The sequence below is a fragment of the Puma concolor genome, chromosome B3 (assembly GCF_028749965.1).
Source record: "Puma concolor isolate L17-30 chromosome B3, mPumCon1.1.hap2, whole genome shotgun sequence".
NCBI lineage: Eukaryota > Metazoa > Chordata > Mammalia > Carnivora > Felidae > Puma > Puma concolor.
In genome coordinates, this window is record NC_141672.1 from 100,655,211 (window position 1) to 100,668,590 (window position 13,380).

The 13,380-nt window shown below is 35.7% G+C and overlaps 1 protein-coding gene and 1 long non-coding RNA gene across 5 annotated transcripts in view; both read right to left on the reverse strand.

Annotated features, from left to right (window-relative positions):
• RFX7 (regulatory factor X7) overlaps window positions 1–13,380 on the reverse strand; it is a 133,373-nt gene that overhangs the window by 15,768 nt on the left and 104,225 nt on the right. The gene's annotated exons all lie outside the window — the stretch shown is intronic.
• On the reverse strand, window positions 907–8,973 carry LOC147580235 (uncharacterized). Its single transcript, XR_015252666.1, has 2 exons — window positions 8,061–8,973; window positions 907–7,821 (listed from the first exon to the last, which is right to left on the reverse strand). It is a non-coding gene; the product is annotated as an uncharacterized LOC147580235 (long non-coding RNA).

Sequence of the window (13,380 nt, forward strand, 5' to 3'; positions counted from 1 at the left end):
TCGAGCCCCGCGTCAGGCTCTGGGCTGATGGCTCGGAGCCTGGAGCCTGTTTCCGATTCTGTGTCTCCCTCTCTCTCTGCCCCTCCCCCGTTCATGCTCTGTCTCTCTCTGTCCCAAAAATAAATAAAACCGTTGAAAAAAATTTTTAAAAAAAGAATAAAACTGCTTATGATTAAAAATTCTACAGTTGACATCTTATATGTCAAAAAGAACACAGAGAGCCCCAAATTAAAAGAAACCATACTTGAAATAGGTCATAGATTTATTTAATTTTATGAAATCTCAGAACTGGCAATACATTCAGAAGTTGTATGGTTTAATTTCCTGCTGGATGTGAAAATGACCATGCTTATACATGATGGTTACATCAGTATGACAGTGTGAACACTTCCCCTGATAGAGACGGCTCTATACTGTGAGGTGGCCTATTCAATTTTAAGTGGTTCTAATTTTCAAAGAAAAAGAATTTCATTATTAGAGCCCATTCTCCATTGGGAAGACATATTCAATGATTTCACTTTAATCTGAGTAAATATTTTTAGGTTACCTATTCATAATTTTGAAACCAGCTATAGGTTATTCCAGCCCATGTGGAGATTTTGGTTAGTTTCCATCTAGTTTTCCTGGTTCATAATTTTAACTGCGGGTTGATCAGGCAAGATATGGTGTCAGTTAATATCTAACTCAGTGTCAGATTATATTCACCCAACACTTAAAACAATGGGAAGGAACAATGTTCTGTTCACAGGATAACTAATACCGTAATGCAATTCTTAAAATGAGATTTTTTTTGGGGGGGGGGGTTTGTTTTTGGTCTCACTCTTTTTTTTAAAAATATGCTTTTCAATCTTTGAAATTAAGCCTAACATTCAGCATAATCATCAACACATCACTCAAAATCCTTGGTAGCGAGTCAATCTTCAATGTTTATTCATATCATTTATAAATTAACTATGTAAGTTACACAATGCTTAAAGGTACAAAAATATAAACTAGTCAAAAATACTAGTGGCAAAAATACAGCCTTAGGATACCTTAACATACCTGGACATTTTTGAGTGATTTGTATGCATTACATTATTTAATTCTCTCAGTGACCTTGAGGCAGGGTATTTTTCCCCCCAGCAGAGTTGTTTTTATCGTCTTGTAAGACATGAAGTTTCAAAACCATTATATTATACAGGAACTCCTGTTTTCTTATAGATGTAAAAGAAAATGGCCTTAGCATAATTTATATGAAAACATGTACATGTATTTCACTACATGTAAAATATATATACATTATTTATAGTACCAGAATTCAATAAATGTCAATTGATAAGGATGGTGATACAGGAGTCTAGTCTCTAAAATGCACTTAAGCTGTCTCACTGCAATAGCACATTACTACCTATAAAAAGTGTGATGCAAAAAAAAAGAAAAGTGTGATACACTACCAGGTAAAAAATCAAGGAAGACAGCATTAGATGTATAGAAAATGTTATAGAGCATAACTACTTTATTTCTAAGAAGATAGATTTACTTTGTGTAGCAAAAATTCTGACTGGCACATTCTCAGCTGTGAGCTACAATTCGTGGCATGTTAGTGTCTTCATGAATGATTTCAAGATCCACACTTTTTTATTTTTAATTTTTTTTAATGTTTATTTTTGAGAGAGAGAGAGCACGCGCAAGTAGGGGAGGGGCAGAGACAGAGGGAGACACAGAATCTGCAGCAGGCTCCAGGCTCTCAGATGTCAGTATAGAGGCTGATGTAGGTCTCGAAGTCACAAACCATGGGATCATGACCTGAGCCAAAGTTGGATGCTAAACCAACTGAGCCACCCAGGTGCCCCCTGATTCATTCTTTTTTTTAAAAACCTTTTGATCCCCTTCACCCATTTTTCCCACCCTTGTGAACCCCTCCCTGCCTTTGGCAATCACTAGTCAGTTCTCTGTACCAACTTTCTTTTATTTTTAAATTGTTAAGATTCCATATATAAGAGAGATGATACTGTATTTGTCTTTCTCTATCTTCACTTAGCATAATGCCCGCAAGCTCCATCCATATTGCCTGAACTGGCAAGATTTCACTTGTTTCTCTAGTGAATAATATTCTTGTGTGTGTATGTACCACAATCTCTTCATCCATTCATCCATCAAAGGACACTTAGGTTGTTTTCATATCTTGGCTATTGTAAATAGTGTTGTGATGAATATGGGGGAGCAGATATCCTTTTGAATTAGTGTTTTCATTTTTGGGTAAGTACCTAGAACTGCTAGATCATATGGCAGTTCTATTTTTAACATTTTGAGGAATCTCCATATTATTTTCCATAGTGGCTGAACCAATTTACATTCCCACCAACAGTGCACTAAGAATTCTCTTTTCTTACTACCTCGCCAACACTTGCTATTTCTTGTCCTTTTGAGAACAGCAATTCCTACAGGTGTGAGGTGATACTTCATTATGGTTTTAATTTGCATTTCCCAAATGATTAATGATATTGAGCAACTTTTCATGTAACTGTTGGCCACCTGTAGTCTTCTTTGGAAAAATGTCTGTTTAGATCTTCTACCCAGTTTTTAATCAGTTTGCCTTTTGCTATTGGGTTGTATGAATTCTAAATTTTGCATATTTTCCCCTTATGATAGATAGTTTATAAATATTTTCTCATATTCAGTAGGTTGCTCTTGTATTTTGTTGAGTTTCCTTTGCTGTGAAGAAGCATTTTAGTTTGATGTAATCTCATTTGTATATTTTTCCTTTTATTGCTTTTACTTAAGGTGCCAGATTAAAAAAAAAGATCAAAGCCAAGACATATTTTCTTCTAGAAGTTTCACGGTTTCAGGTCTTATGTTCAAGTCTCTAATTACTTTGAGTTGGTTTTTGGGTATGGTCTAAGATAGGAGTCCAGTTTCCATGCTTTGGCATGTGGCTGTCCAGTTTTCCCAACACCATTTATTGAAGAGACTGTCCTGATGCCATTGTATATTCTTGGCTTCCTCTGTCATAAATTAATTGACCATATATGTATGGGTTTATTTCTGAGCTCTCTACTCTGTTCCATGGATCCATTTTTCTGTTTTTATGCCAGTACCATAGTGTCTTGATTACTTGTTACTTTGTTAACAGAGTTTGAAATCAGGGAGTGTGATGTCTTCAGCTTTGTTCTTCCATCTCAAGATGATTTTGGCTATTTGGGGCCTTTTGTAGTTCCATACAAATTTTAGGATTCTTTGTTCTATTTCTGTGAAAAATGCCATTGAAAATTTAATAGGGATTGCACTGACTATGTAGATTGCTCTGGGTAGTACAGACATTTTAATAATATTATTTCTTCTAATCCATGAGCATGGAATATCTTTTCATTTGTGTCTTCAATTTTTTCCTTATGTTTTGTATTTGAGGGTACACAGGTATTTTATCTCTTTAGCAAAATTTATTCCTAGGAATTTACTCTTTCTGATGCAATTATGAATAGGACTGTCTTCTTAACTTCTTTCTGATAGTTCATTATTAGTGTCTAGAGACACAACAGATTTTTGTGTATTGATTTTGTAACCTGCAACATTACTGAATTCATTATTAGCTCTAACAGCTCGCTGACCCAGTCTTTAGGTTTTTGATATATAGTAACACATCATCTGCAAATGTCTTTTCCAAATTGGATGTTTTAAATTTCTTTTTCTTGCCTAATTGCTCTATGACTTTCGATACTATGTTGAAAAGTAGTGAGAGTAGGCATCCACATCTTGTTCCTGATCTTACAGGAAAAGCTTCCAGCAGTTCACTGTTGAGTGTGATGTTAGGTGTGGACTTGTCATATATGGCCTTTATTATGTTGAGGTATATTCCCTCAACCCACTTTGTTGAGGGTTTTTATCATGGATATTGAATTCTGTCAAATGCTTATTCTGCATTTACTGAGTTAATCATAGGATTATCTTTCAATTTATTAATGTGGCCTATCACCTGTTGATTGAAGACAGTAAACCACTCTTGTATCCCTGAAATAAATTATTGATAGGTATGTACTTAACTGTCATCTTGTTGATTGTTTTCTGGCTGTTTTTGTAGTTCTTCTCTGTTTTTTTCTTCTCCCCTCACTCTCTTTGTGGTTTTATGGCTTTCTTTAGTGGTATGCTTATACTGCTTTCTCTTCATCATATAAGCATTTAGTATAGGTTTTTGCTTTGTGGTTACCAGAAGGCTTACATATAACAACTTATACCTACAATAGTCTAAGTTTATAACTTAAGTTTGATCGCATTTTTTTTTTTAACGTTTATTTATTTTTGAGACAGAGGGAGACAGAGCATGAACGGGGGAGGGTCAGAGAGAGGGAGACACAGAACCTGAAACAGGCTCCAGACTCTGAGCTGTCAGCACAGAGCCCGACGCGGGGCTCGAACTTACGGACCATGAGATCATGACCTGAGCCAAAGTCGGCCGCTTAACCAACTGAGCCACCCAGGCGCCCCTTGATCGCATTTTAAAGCTCACCTTCCACATTTTATATTTTTATGTTACATCTTTCTGTCTTATATACATCCTTTACTAATTATTATAATCAGTTATTTTTACTTTTGTCTTTGAAACTTCACTAGTGATTACTACCTTTTTACTATATATTTACTTTTGCAGTAAGAGTTACTCTTTCATACATTTTGTTATTAGTTTGTGTTTTTTCAGCTTAAAGAAGTCCCTTTAATACTTCTTTTAAGGCCAATTTAGTGGTGATAAAATCCTTTAGCTTTTATTTCTCTGGAAATCTCTTTCTTTATCTTTCCTTCAAGTCTCAAAGATAACTTTGCCAGGTAGAGTATTCTTGGTTGGAAATTTTTTTCTATCAGCACATTGAATATATCCTGCCACTCTCTTCTGGCCTGCAAATTTTCTGCTGATGGATCTGATGATAGTCTTAGGGGGTTCCCCTGTATATAACAAGTTGCTTTTGTCTTGCTGCTTTAAAAATTCTGTCTTTAAACATTTTAATTATAATGTATCTTGGGTGGGTCTCTGAGTGCATCTTAATTTGAACTCTCTGGGCTTCATGGATCTGGGTATGTTTCCTCCTCATATTTGGAAGGTTTTCAGCCATTATTTCTTATTTGAAGAAATAAAAGCCGTGTCGCAGATCACTAGTCTTAGGGATCTTGAGACACAAGCCCTGTTGCTTTTCAAACTTAGATACTTTGGGAGCTCATCTCCCAAGTTTAAGTCTTAAAAGTTATGGTGCCCAATGTGGTGTTCAAATCTTTTGCTCCTCATGGAGGAATTCTGGGTTTTGAGTTCCCTCCTGATTATGGGTCACCTGAGAGTGGGGTTTATGGTGAGACTCTGTTCCAGGCCCTTTTATCTGCTTGGATGTGGCTTTCTTCTCATTTGTCCAATGTGTAGTCATCACTCAGCCAGTCTTTAGTTTTTTTTTAGAGGAAAACTGTTCATATGTAGCTGTAGAGTCAGTGCGCCTGTGGGACAAGGGGAGTTCAGGATCTTCCTACATCACCATCATGTACCATTTTCCTCAGTTATTTTTATTATACATACACATTTTAGAGATGAGGAACTTACATAGAGAGGTAAATCTGGAAAGAATTTAGTTATCCAGCTGATCTTACAGATGGGAAATATTGTTAATTAGTAACTACAAGCAAACTGAATGCTTGGAAGGCAACCAAAATTATGTCATTGAATTTTTTTCTAACATTTATACAGAGAAGTATTTTTTTAACTTTTTTTTTAAAGTAATCTCTACACGGAACGTGGGTCTCAAACTTACAACCTGAAGATCAAGAGTTGCATGCTGTACTGACTGAGGCAGCCAGACATGCCCAAAGAGAAGAATTTATTAAAAATTACTGATTTTCTACTAAAAGCCCCTTTTCTTAACAAGATCCACACTATTGTTTTGGTGAGGCTTAACATTCATGTATTATAGATGGTAACAAAAGGTAGAGGAATTTAGAGAGGTCCCAGTTATATTGCTGGGTACAGTTATATTGCTTTAAAAGTATTAATCACACAATACATTTGCCAGGTAATCTGAAGACAAATGAGGTGAAAGTAATATGGCCAAATATCTAATTAGCTTGAGCCTTTGAAAAGTGGAACAGTTGTTGAAATTCTCTAATATGTTTAAGGTACAATTAGCTCCTGAGACTCTGGAGAGAAAACTCTTTGAAAGTACCTAAACTTGATCATAAACAGATTTGATTTTTCTTAGTGTTCCACATTCTGGGTAGAACAATATTACACAGCTAAGTCTGAGGCACAAGTGAAGTCTGCTGGACTCTCGCATTTGGCAAGGACACTTGGAGAACACTGGAGAAGTGCACAGTGCAATGGTTTGCTGTACCAGAGGACAGCAGAGCTGGAAAAGGACTGTGTACGTTTGTTAGGTTAGTTATGGTGTCTCTAATCTAAACCCTGGAGAGAATTTAGAGCTGTTAGTAGTACTATTAAGCCAAGTTTAGACTAAGATAAAATACCACTTGTTGAAATTCAGGTAACCTTATTTTTGTGGTAAACAACTACATAATGAACAATATATCTAAAAGATTACATTGTTTGAAGTCAACAACGTTAATTTTAAGAAGAGTTAAATTATAATGTATATATAAAGCAAATAATCACGTATGACCTTATTACCCAGGTCTTCCCTTTCAACTTGCCTTTCCTTTTTATGGGCTTATTACCCATGATTTTAGATAATAATCCCAAGGGAAAAAAATTTGTGTCCTTAACTATTTAATCACAGTAAAAAAGGAAATATTTCTTTTATTATTTCTTAAGAAAGGCTTGATTTCTCACTGTTGCTTATGAAAAAGCCATTTAAAACAACAATTCTTTTGGTCAATTTGTATTGTATCTTTTTTTAAAAATAAAGACTATATATATAAAAAAATAACAAGTGTACACACATAAATATATACATATGCTGATAACATTCTGTATGCAGTGCTCCTGTGGTACCCTTATTTTTATTTTTCAATTGTCTCAGTTTTCAGTTCTTCTAACATAAAATGTTCAGATTATATGAATACAGATAGTAACTGCCTACAGTTTAAGAATGAACAAAAACACGGACGCATGCAGCACCTGGGTGGCTCAGGCCAGTTAAGCATCCAACCCTTGATTTCAGCTCAGGTCATGATCTCACAGTTTGTGAAATCAAACCCCGCATCTGGCTCTACGCTGACAATGCAGAGCCTGCTTGGGATTCTGTTTCCCTCTCTCTCTTTCTCTCTGCCCTTCCCCTGCTCATGCACACATTCTCTCTCTCTCTCTCTCAAATATAAACTTTAAAAAACAAACAAAACACTTAAGCAATGCTTTGACCCAATGAATTCCTGATTAACCATCTCTCTTCTCTAAATTTCCATCAAAATCCAATTTTACTATACTAATAGTTCTTCAATAGTTTCAAACATTTCTTAAAATCCTGTTAGTAAGAGGATAAATCTGGACAAAAACAAGGTTGTCTACATTAAAAAAACAACAACACACCAATAACCTCCAACATCATCTTGTACAATCATACCATTTTGTAGTTGAGGAAACTAAGGAACAGAAAGGTAAAAATGATTTACAAGGGTTAAGTAATTATTGAGTGATTCTTTATATCACTGATGAGCCAAGCAGTTTTATATAATGAGTATTTAATACATAATGACTGGTGGCACTGCTAATTTTCAAAAGGCTCCTTCTTAAGACACCGATCAGTTCCCAAATTGATTTGCTACATAAAATCTCACACCAATAAACACATATAGATACTATACAGTATGGCATTCTTCTATAAACTGTCAGCAGGAAATAAAAGAGATATATTTAACCTGCCTTTAAATTTTTTTTTTTTCAACGTTTATTTATTTTTGGGACAGAGAGAGACAGAGCATGAACGGGGGAGGGGCAGAGAGAGAGGGAGACACAGAATCGGAAACAGGCTCCAGGCCCTGAGCCATCAGCCCAGAGCCTGACGGCCTGACGCGGGGCTCGAACTCCCGGACCGCGAGATCGTGACCTGGCTGAAGTCGGATGCTTAACCGACTGCGCCACCCAGGCGCCACTTAACCTGCCTTTAATGAGAACAATGGACAAAGACTTAAATACATTCTCCACAAGAGCAGAGAGCCAATTGGCTAAAAACACATATAAAAATCCCCTCAACTTTAGTCATCAAGGAAATGCAAATGGAAACCCAATGTGGGGGGGGGCGGAATCCCTCATGTTCACACACAATAAAATGAACAAAGAAACGGTGGTATATATTCATAAATGGAATAGTGAACAGCTATTAGAATGAGGGAACCAAAACCATGTGAAACAAAATGCATGAATCTTACAAACATGTTGAATAAAAAAGAACACAGATAATAAATTACTGTATAGGGGTGCCTGGGTGGCTTAGTTGGTTAAGCATCTGACTTCAGCCCAGGTCATGATCTAATGGTGCGTGAGTTCAAGTCCCGTATTGGGCTCTGTGCTGACAGCTCAGAGTCTGGAGCCTGCTTCAGATTCTGAGTCTCCCTCTCTCTCTGCCCCTCTCCCACTAGCACACTAATGTGTGCTAGTCAGTCTCTCTCTCTCTCTCTTTCAAAAATAAATAAACCTTAAAAAAATTATTGTATAATCTCATTCATATAGTATTAAAAAATAAACAAAGCTAATCTGTGGTGTCAGAAGCCAGGAGAGCAGTTACTCTTGGTAGGGCTAGGGTGGTGGTTCTGGGAAGAGAGTGATTAGGAGGGGACCCAGAGGGCTTTCTGGGATGATGGTGATGTCATGCTCAGTTTCTTGATCCGGATGCTCGCAGTATGAGTGTACTCACTTTGTGAAAATTTACCAAGTTGTACACTTAAAATCTGTACAATTTTTAGTGTGTATGTTATACCTCAATACAAGCTACAATAAATATTGTAAATAAGATGCTATGACAGAAATATATATAAGGTGCCATGTGATCACAGAAAAGGGAGTCATTTAATTTAAATAATTAAGGGTACAATGGTATATGGAGAAAGTGGATTTAAATTGGGCCTTAGAAAAACAGATTTATCATATGAGTGGTAGGGTGGGATAGGGGTGAGGCAGATCTGTTTCATGTGGAGGACAAAATGTGAAGAAAAAATGAAAAGAGCAGGCTGTGTTTTTAAAATCTCAAGAGGTACAAAATAGCTAAGGTGTAGGATAAATAATGGGAAAAAGGAAGAAGGGGGAAGAAAGGCTTATACAAAATAAGATTTGTAGCAGCTACGGCCAAAATGCTGGATTGTGGATGAGTCTGAATAATAACAATTGCTGCCATATATTGAGGGCTTACTATGTTCTGAGCATTGTGATAAACATTTCACAGATATAGTTTTAAGCCTTAATAAAAATAGTATGGTATTTTACAGAGGGATAGAAAACAAATTGACACTAAAGGTTAAGGACTTGCCTGCAACTACAAACCCCAGCATATGTCTAAATTAGGATTCAAACTTGGATGTGGCTAGTTTCAAAGTCTAATCTTTCTCTACTATATAATTATGCCTTTCTCTGAAAAATAAAAGTTTTGGACTTCATTCTATAGCAAAGGGAAATATCAAATACAATTTGGGAGGAGTCCTTTTTATAGTTTACACTTTTCATAGACTTTTAAAGAAAGTCTTTATAGAGGGTTTCATCTGCCAGGTGAATAGTTTTTATTTCCCATGATTAAAATGGCTATTTCATTTGCTGGTTCATTTCAGTTAACTTTTCAATAAAGTGTGGCAGTTAGAACTACAAATAACATTTCTGGGTCTTTAACATTCATGGATTTCAACTTTATACTTTTGGTGACATCAATAAAAGGAAGGGCCACTGAAATCCACTTCTCCATACAACAATGGAAAAAACTGGCAAAGCTGGTCAATATCAACTTTTCTGAATTCTGGAAATTAACCCAAAGCTTGCAGTAAACTAGAGAGCATTTACCCAAGAAAACTGGCTGATTTTCAGTAAGAACAGCTTTGTATCATTTTAACTTGCCCTGATTCCCTCAAGATCCAACAGTAGCCTTGAAAAGTAACAGCTCAACATTCCCAGTTCAGCATAGTGGTCACTAGAATAAACATAACACAGCTGGAGCTTGCTCAAAGCCACATCCCAAAGAACTGTCATTATTTGTCTTCTGTGGTGGATTCTGTGGATGATCCCACTTTTGGCTATATCTGATCTGTCTTGTAGCTTTGTCCACTGCAAGAAGCTTTCTCCCTTGAGGGGATGGAATGGTAGGGAGAGGAAACCATTAAAAAGAATTGTAGGCAAATGTCTTAACTTTGTGGCTGCCTAAGACAGTGGATAACAGCTGGGCAGACAACAAACTAACCAAAAAACTTAAAAGGAAAAACTGGTAAATAAGACGTCCATAGAAGCTTTGGAAAGCTCCACCTTATTCCTGGGAATCTAGAAGGCCATACACATGCAAAGGGCTGTGTGCATCTCAAGACCCTAGAAAACCCCAAGCTCTCACCTCTGGCTAAACTTGAGGCTCCACAAAAGCACGTCGTAGAGGATTAAGAAGAGCTGTCAATTGCTTGACTGTTTATGGTATGCCCCAACACACACATAGCCCTTTGGTAAAGACTGGGAGATTTATTGGTTCAAGTTATTTAAAGAAATCTCTGTCCAATCAATAGCTGGCCACTAAGCTGAGTAGAGACTTCAATGACTGGATAAAAACATCACAATTCAACACTAGCAGACTGGTTCTACAGGAAATACTAAAGGGGGGTCATTCAAGCTTCAATGAAAGGACACCAAACACTAACTTGAATCCACAAGAAGAAATAAAGAGCACCAGTAAAGGTAGCCATATAATAAATATAAAATTCAGTCTAAATATATTTTTTCTTCTGAGTCCTTTATTCTTTCACCTGATCTAAAAGACAGCTGCACAAAACACCAAATATAAGTTTGTGTTGATGGGTACACAATGCATAAGATGAATGGGGTTATTGGAGAGAACATATACATATAGGACTGAAAGATTTTGCATACTTTTGAAATTAAATTGGTATTAATCCAAACAAGTTTTTTATAAATTAATGTGTTAACTACAATCTCTAGGATAACCACATATGAAAATAATTTAAAAATATATATACTAAAAGAAACAACAAGGGAATAAAAATGATTCACTGTATAATACCCATTTAATATGAAGTCAGTAACGGAGGAACTGAAGAACAAAAACAGACAAAAACATACAGGAAATAGCAAAAATGGCAAATGGAAATCCTACCTCATAATTACATTAAATGTTCACTTACATTTAACCTTTTCAATTAAAAGGCAGGGAGAGGCAGAATGGATTTAGAATAAAATATTATCAAACTATATGTTTGATACATATTACATATATATTTTAAAGTAAAAAAAAAAAAAACCAAATAAGTCAAAAGTAAAAGAACAGAAAAGACATAGCATGCCAAAAGTAACCAAAAGAGAACTAGGGTGCCTATATTAACATCAGAGGAAAAGCCTTTAGGACAAAAATTGTGGCTAGAAACCAAGAAAGTCATTATTTCACAATAAAAGGGTTAATCAATCAAGAAGATATAATAATTATAACCTATTATGTGCCTAAGAACAGAGCTCCAAAACACATAAAACAAAAAGGGACAATAGTGAAGGGAGAAATGGATATTTCAACAATAATTTTAGATTTCAATACTCCACTTTCAATAAAGAATAGAACTAAGAAGAAATAACAAGAGGAATTAGTACTTTGAGAGGAATAGAAATGAAACACAATATACCAAAACTTATGGGACACAGTGAAAGCAGTGCTTAAAGGGAAACTTACAGCTGCATATGCCTACATTTAAAAAGAGTGGTCTCAAATAAATAACCTAATCTTCCATGTTAAGAAATTTGAAAAGTAAGAGGAAGCCAAACCTAAGGCAGGCACAAAGAGGGCACTGTAAGGAGTAGAGTGGTAATCAATAGGGAATAGAAAACCAAGAGAAAAAAATTAACAAGCCCCAAAGTTGATTCTTTGAAAAGATCAATAAATCTAATAAACCTCTAGCTAAACTAAGATTTAAGAAAAAAGACTCAAATAACTAAAATCAAGAATAAATGAGAAATATTACTATTAATCTTATAGGTATACCTTAGAGAAAGAAAAGATACTACAAGAGAATACTATGGAAAACTATACGCCAACAGATAGGATAAGCTACACAAAATAGACAAATTCCTAAAGACATAAATTACCAAAATGGACTCAAAAAGAAATAAGACAATCTGACCTATAAAAGGAGATTGAATTACTAATTTAAAAAGTATCTACAAAGAAGAATCTAGGCCTAGATGGTCTCACACTGGTGAATTCTACCAAACAGTTCATACCAATCCTTCATAAATTCTTTCATAAAAATAGAAGAGGGAATACTTCCAAAGTCATTCATTCTGTACGGCCAACATTACCCTGATTCCAAAATCAGACAAAGACATCACAAGAAAGAAAAATAAAAGTCCTTATGAATACAGATACAAAAATCCTTAACAAAATACTAGCAAACTGAATCAATCAGCATATATAAAACTATACACCATGACCAGGTGTGATTTATCTCAGGAATAAAGATGGATTCAACATACAAAAATTAATCAAATCAATAATGTAATATACTGTATTAATTGCATAGGGGAAAAAATCTCGATATGATCATCTCAACAGGTGCAGAAAAAGTATCTGACAAACGTCAACATCCAACAAGGTGGAAGCACAATGCAAGTTCCTCACCCTGATAAAAGTCATCTATGGAAGACTGACTGCTAACAAACATCATACTTAATGGTGAGACACTGAAATCTTCCTTTTTCAAAGTGGGCAGAAGAGAAGGATGTCCACTTTCACCATTTCTATTCAACACTGTACTAAAATTCCAGCAAGGGCAATTAGGCAAGGAAATGGAAAGAAGCCAAATAGGAAAGAAAGCGGTAAAGCTATCTCTATTCTCAGATGACATATTATATATAGAAAATTCTAAGGAATGTACTAAAAAACTATCACAGAGCTAACAAACTAGTTCAGCAAGACTGAAGGACACAAGATCAATATATAAAAATTATTATTTCTATACACTAGCAACAATCAAAAATGAAATTTAAAAAGTAACTCCATTCACAGTATCATTAAAAAAAAAAACCCAAACAACCCTTAGGAATAAACTTAATTAAGAAGTATAAGGTGGGGGCACCTGAGTGGCTCAGTCGGTTTGAGCGTCTGACTTCAGCTCAGGTCATGATCTCACGGTTCATGAGTTCGAGCCCCACATCAGGCTCTGTGCTGACAGCTCAGAGCCTAGAGCCTGCTTCAGATTGTGTCTCCCTCTCTCTCTGCCCCACCCCCACTTGCA